Source organism: Chiloscyllium plagiosum, chromosome 2 (assembly GCF_004010195.1).
Source record: "Chiloscyllium plagiosum isolate BGI_BamShark_2017 chromosome 2, ASM401019v2, whole genome shotgun sequence".
In the NCBI taxonomy this organism is placed as follows: domain Eukaryota; kingdom Metazoa; phylum Chordata; class Chondrichthyes; order Orectolobiformes; family Hemiscylliidae; genus Chiloscyllium; species Chiloscyllium plagiosum.
Genome location: NC_057711.1, coordinates 9,692,855 through 9,699,452, shown reverse-complemented (window position 1 = coordinate 9,699,452; position 6,598 = coordinate 9,692,855). Strand labels below are relative to the sequence as shown.

The following is a 6,598-nucleotide window of genomic DNA, read 5'->3' as shown; positions in this document are numbered from 1 at the left end:
GAGAGAGAGAGAGAGAGAGAGGAGAGTATGAGAGAGCAAGTGAGAGTGAGAAAGAGAGTGTGAGTGAGTGAGACAGAGTGCGTGTATGAGAGAGAGAGTGGAGTGTGAGTGAGAGAGAAAGAGAGAGTGTGTGTGAGAGTGAGAGAGAGAGTGAGAGAAAGAGAGAGAGAGAGAGAGAGAGAGAGGAGAGTGTGAGAGAAACAGAGTGAACATTTCGGATCCAGTCCAAATTTTCTTCAGAACTGAACTCGAATTCAGAAGATCGGTTCACACTGGGCTCTGAAATAACCGCCCAGAGATTGGTATCCTGTCATCAAGTCACCCATTATATACTTGTGCACAGCGCAAATGTAGCTGTTGTCAAGTAGCTTGGAGTCAGGCCCTGAACTGAGGAGATTCTAAATTCCCTGTTTGAATAAAAAAGAAATACAAAGTTACACAAAAACCAATACATATCAACAATTACAATATACAACAAATACAATATACAACAATTACAACAGACCAGAATGTAGGGACACAAACAAGGTGGCCCAAATCTCATCAGAATCAACAACAATACACAAAACCACACACAGTTTTTACACAGGTCATTGTTCCCTCAAAATGTTTTGTTTTGGCCAGCCAGCTTGGAGTCAGACCCTGAAATGAGGGGATTCTTAATCTCCTGTTTATATATTTTTTTGCTTCTTTGTTTCCCTCCTCACTCCTGCCACACCGCATTAGTGCTCATAATCCTCAGCATCCGTGTATGCAGGTGCACCATACAGTGAAAGTCACCTTAATAACATTCCACCACCAGCAAAGAAACCCATGTGGCCTACAAACCAAAGACGAGCAAAGCCCAGAGCAAGCAATGCTTATGTGAAAAAGGTGAAGTGGAGGGCAGGGATTAAATCAAAATAGAATCGGAGGGGGAAATGAAACTCTCCACACCCCGTGGTGCCCATCTCTCCCTAAGATGCCAAGATATATATACATAATCTTTTGGTCATATATTTTTCATTTTTCCTTGATAAATCCCTACATTACTTCCAAACAGCAGTCATGTTTATTTTCCCCAGCACCTATGTTGTTGGCCCATGTTAACAATGCCAGTCAAGGATCTTGTGGTTAATAAGATCCATCAGGTTCCAATCACTACCAGACTCAAAACATTCACTCTGTTGTTCTCTCTTTCTCTCTCTCTCTCCACAGATGCTGACAGAGTTTCTCCAGCATTATGTTTCAGATTTCCGCATCAGCAGTATTTTGCTTTTGTTTGACCGCATAGAGACCCAATTGGTCCATGTCAGTGCTTTGTTTGGTTTTATTGTCACTCATACCTAAATACAATGAAAATCTTTACTTACGAGCGGTTCGAGCAGATCATAGTAAGCAAAGATGTACAGATGATAGGGTGAAAAAATAACTCAGAGGCATCCAGGTTACATCAACGAGGCGTGCGCTAGGCAAGGTCAACATTAACACGATCAGCATTATAGGTTGTTCTGCTATAACGCAACCATTGTGTTCCTCTGCCACCTCGCACTATAGAAAGTCACGCTGTAGAGGATTGCTAATAGAAGATCGCTCCATCCGTTCACTAGAAAGTTTGCATTTTCCAAATCACGCCCACGAATTGCGTTACTGCCAATTTGTGTTGACGGAACACGTATAATAGCAGAACAACCTGTATTTGAAGTTAGACAGACCATTCATCAGTTTAATAACGGCCAGGAAGAAGCTGTTCCTGAACCTGTTGGTGTGTGTGTTCAAGCTTCTATTTCTTCTGCCTGATGGAAGAGGTTGTAGGAGAGAATTACTGTGGTGGGAGGGGTCTTTGATAATGTTGGAAATGTGTTGCTGGAAAAGCGCAGCAGGTCAGGCAGCATCCAGGGAACAGGAGAATCGACGTTTCGGGCATAAGCCCTTCTTCAGGAATGAGGAAAGTTTGTCCAGCAGGCTAAGATAAAAGGTAGGGAGGAGGGACTTGGGGGAGGGGCGTCAGAAATGTGATAGGTGGAAAGAGGTGGATGATGAGGCGTTCTTCCTCCAACCGTTGTTTCGCTGTGGTCTGACGATGGAGGGGTCCAAAGACCTGCATATCCTTGGTGGAGTGGGAGGGGGAATTGAAATGTTGAGCTACAGGGTGGTTGGGTTGGTTGGTCTGGGTGTCCCAGAGGTGTTCTCTGAAACACTCCGCAAGTAGCTGGCCTGTCTCCCCAATATAGAGGAGATAATGTTGGTCACCTTTCTGCAGCAGCAAGCTGTGTAAATGGAGTTCATGGATGAGAGGTTGGATTCTGTGATGGTCTTGGATCTGCACACAACCTTCTGTAGTTTCTTATGGTCCTGGGCAGAGCAGTTGCTGTACCAGGCCGTTACGCACCCGGATGGTTGGTCATGCCAAGTATCCTGAGCTGCATGAGGAAGAAGAGGCATTCTTGACAGTCGCATCTGTGTAGGAAGTTCAGGACAGATTGTCGGTCAACGTCACTTTGAGGAACGTAACGGTCTCAATTCTTTCAATGTCAGCTCCACTGGTGTAGGTGGGGGAGTGGTAATACTCCCCTTGAACAATAGTCCTAGTCTGTAAATGTTTGACATTATGGCATGGGAAGTTGAGTTCTCCTCCAAGGATTTAAGCATCTAGTCTGAGTAAGCGCTCCTGGTGTGGTACTGAGGGAGCCCCATATTGTTACTGATGTGCCATCTTTCAGATTAGATATTAAACCCAGGGTCCCTCTGCTTCTCTTGTAGCTGAGCTGATGGCCTAGTTATTCACTGCTAGACTATTAATTTAGAGACCAGGTAATGTTCTGGGGCAAAATATGAAATTGCTGGAAAAGCTCAGCACAGGTCTGGTAGAATCTATGGAGAGAAATCAGAGTTAATGTTAAGGGTCAAGTGACTCAGTTCTGAGGAAGGGTCACTCAACCCGAAAGTCTGACTTCTCTTCATGGATGCTGCCAGACCTGCTGAGCTTTTCCAGCAATTTCTGTTTTTGTTTCGGATTTACAGCATCCGCAGTTCTTTCGGTTTTTATTAAATTTTCTGGGAATCTGGTTTCAAATCCCACCAAGGCAGGTGGTTGAATTTAAATTCAGTTTAAAAAAAAATCTAGAATGAAGAGTTGAATGATGACCATGAAACCATTGCCAATTGTTGTTAAAAGCCCATCTGGTTCACTAATGTTGTTTAGGAAAGGAAGTTTCCTGTCCTTATCTGGTCTGGCCTACATGTGATTCCAGGTCCACAACTGCTGACTTCTAATTGAAAGGGCCTGCCTAGCCAGTAAAGCCCTCATCCTGTGAATGGATATTGTAAAAGACTTTATGGACTGAAGGGCCTTTTTCTGTTCTGTAGACCTCTGTGATTTTCAGCTGGCTATAAAAAAAATCCCTTGGTTACTATTTCAAAGAACATAGATCAGTACAGGTCCTTCATCCCTTGATGTTTTGCCGACATTTTATCCTTCTCTAAGATCAGACTAACCTACATACCCTTCACTGTACTATCTTCCATGTGGCTATCGTAGAGTCACTTCAATTCCCTATCTATCTGATTCTACTACCACTGCTGGTAGTGCATTCCATAATTAGATATTTCTGCCCTGGGAAAAAGTCTCTGGCTAGCCACTCTATCTATGCCTCTCATCAACTCATACACCTCTATCAAGTCACCTCTCATCCTTCTTCACTCCAATGAGAAAAGCCATAGCTCCTTCAAGCTTTCTTCATTAGTCAAGCCCTCCAGTCCAGGCAGCGTCCTTGTAAATTTCCTCTGCACCCTCTCTAAACCTTCCACATCCTTATTTCATGAGGCAACCAGAACTGAACACAATATTGCAAGTGTTGTCTACCCAGGGCTCTATAGAGCTGCAGCATAACCTCGTGGCTCTTAAACTCAATTCCCCTGCTAATGAAAGCCAACACCCATACATCTTCTTAACAACCCTATCAACCAGGGTAGCAACTTTGAAGGATCTATGGATGAGAACCCCAAGATTCCTCTGTTCCTCCACACTGCCAAGAATCCTGCCTTTAACCCTGTATTCTGCATTCAAATTCGACCTTCCAAAGTGAATCACTTCACACTTTTCCAGGTTGAACTCTATCTGCCGCTTATCAGCCCAGTTCTGCATCTTGTCAATATCCTGTTGCAACCTACAACTGCCTCCATACCATTCACAACTCCACCAACCTTTGTCATTGGCAAACTTCCTAACCCACCCTTCCACTTCCTCATCCAAGTCATTTATAAAATTTACAAACAGCAGAAGTCCCAGAACCGATCCCTGCAGAACACCACTGGTCACTGAGCTCCACGCTGAATACTTTCCATCTACTACCACCCTCTGTCTTCTATGGACCAGCCAGTTCTGTATCCAGACAGACACACTTCCCTGTATCCCATGCCTCCTTACTTTCTGAATAAACCCACAATGGGGTACCTTATCGAATGCCTTACTAAAATCCACGTAGACCACATCCACTGCTCTACCTTCATCAATGTGTTTTGTCACATCCTCAAAGAATTCAATAAGGTTTGTGAGGCATGACCCTCCCCTCACAAAGCCATGCTGACTATTTCTAATCAAACTATGGTTTTCCAAGTAATCATAATTCCTGTATCTCAGAATCCTCTTCAATAATTTGCCCACCATTGACGTAAGACTGACTGGTCTGTAATTCTCAGGGTTATCCCTATTCCCTTTCTTGAACAAAAGAGTAACATTTGCCACCCTCCAATCATCTGGGTACTATTCCAGTGGACAGTGAGGATGCAAAGATCATCACCAAAGACGCAGCAATCTCTTCCCTCACTTCCCATAGTAACCTAGGGAATATCCCGTCTGGCCAAGGGGACTTATCTATCTTTAAGTTTTTCAAAATTTTCAGCACATCCTCCTTCTTAACATCAACTTGTTTGACCGTATCAGCCTGTTTCATGCTGTCCTTACAAACGTTAAGGTCTCTCCCTGCAGTGAATACTGAAGCAAAGTATTCATTAAGGACCTCTCCTACCTCCTCCAACTCTAGGCACAAGTTCCCTCCACTCTCCCTGATCGGCCCTACCCTCACTCTGGCCATCCTCTTGTTCCTCACATACATGTAGAATGTCTTAGGGGTTTCCTTAATCCTACCCGCTAAAGCTTTTTCATGCTCCATTCTAGCTGTCCTCAGTCCATTCTTCAGTTCCTTCCTGGCTGCCTTGTAACCCTCTAGAACCCTGTCTGATCGTTGCCTCCTCAACCGTGGATGGCACGGTGGCATAGTGGTTAGCACTGCTGCCTCACAGCGCCGGAGACCCGGGTTCAATTCCCGCCTCAGGCGACTGACTGTGTGGAGTTTGCACCTTCTCCCCGTGTCTGCGTGGGTTTCCTCCGGGTGCTCCGGTTTCTTCCCACAGTCCAAAGATGTGCAGGTTAGGTGAATTGGCCATGCTAAATTGCCCGTAGTGTTAGGTAAGGGGTAAATGTAGGGGTATGGGTGGGTTGCGCTTCGGCGGGTCGGTGTGGACTTGTTGGGCCGAAGGGCCTGTTTCCACACTGTAATGTAATCTAATCTAATCCTTAAGTAAACTTTCTTTTTCCTCTTGACTAGATGTTCCACATCCCTTGTCATCCAAGGTTCCTTCACCCTACCATCCCTTCCTTGCCTCAGTGGGACAAACCTATCCAGCACTTTCAGCAAGTGCTCCCGAAACAACCTTCACATTTCTGTCATTCAATTACCTGAGAACATCTGTTCCCAATTTATGCTCCACAGTTCCTACCTCGTCGCATTGTAATTCCCCCTCCCCCAGTTAAATACTTTCCCATGTCGTCTGCTCCTATCCCTCTCCATGAGGTAAATAGTGCAGTGAGGAAGGCATATGGCGTACTGGCTTTTATTGGTAGAGGAATTGAGTTCCGGAGTCCTCACTGAGAGATCTGACACCTGGCCTGGTTCATTGCCAAGCACCAAATCCAATATGGCCACCCCACCCCCGGGCCTATCTACATACTGATACACCTGGATACACCTGACAAAAACTGCTCCATCCAAACTATTTGCACTAAGGAGGTTCCAATCAATATTAGGGAAGTTGAAAACATCCCCGTCAACAATCCTGTTACTTCTGCACCTTTCCAAAATCTGGCTCCCAATCTGCAGGAGAGTTCACTCTGTTGATTAGACCAGTACATAGAACATAGAACATGGAACATTACAGCGCAGTACAGGCCCTTCGGCCCTCGATGTTGCGCCGCCCTGTCATACTAATGTGAAGCCCATCCCACCTACACTATCCCATGTACGTCCATATGCCTATCCAATGACGACTTAAATGCACTTAAACTTGGCAAATCTACTACCGTTGCAGGCAAAGCATTCCATACCCTTACTACTCTCTGAGTAAAGAAACTACCTCTGACATCTCCCCTCACTTTCAAGTTGTGTCCCCTCGTGTTTGCCGTCCCCATACTTGGAAAAAGGCTCTCCCTGTCCACCCTATCTAACCCTCTGATTATCTTGTATGTCTCTATTAAGTCACCTCTCAACCTTCTTCTCTCTAACAAGAGAAAGGCCCTCAGCCTTTCCTCGGAAGACATTCCTTCCATACCAGGCAACAT

The 6,598-nt window shown here is 45.1% G+C and overlaps 1 protein-coding gene across 4 annotated transcripts in view; it reads left to right on the top strand.

The window, feature by feature from the left end:
- The window catches only part of dok7b (docking protein 7b), a 95,439-nt gene that overhangs the window by 36,170 nt on the left and 52,671 nt on the right, over nucleotides 1-6,598 (top strand). The window lies entirely within an intron of this gene.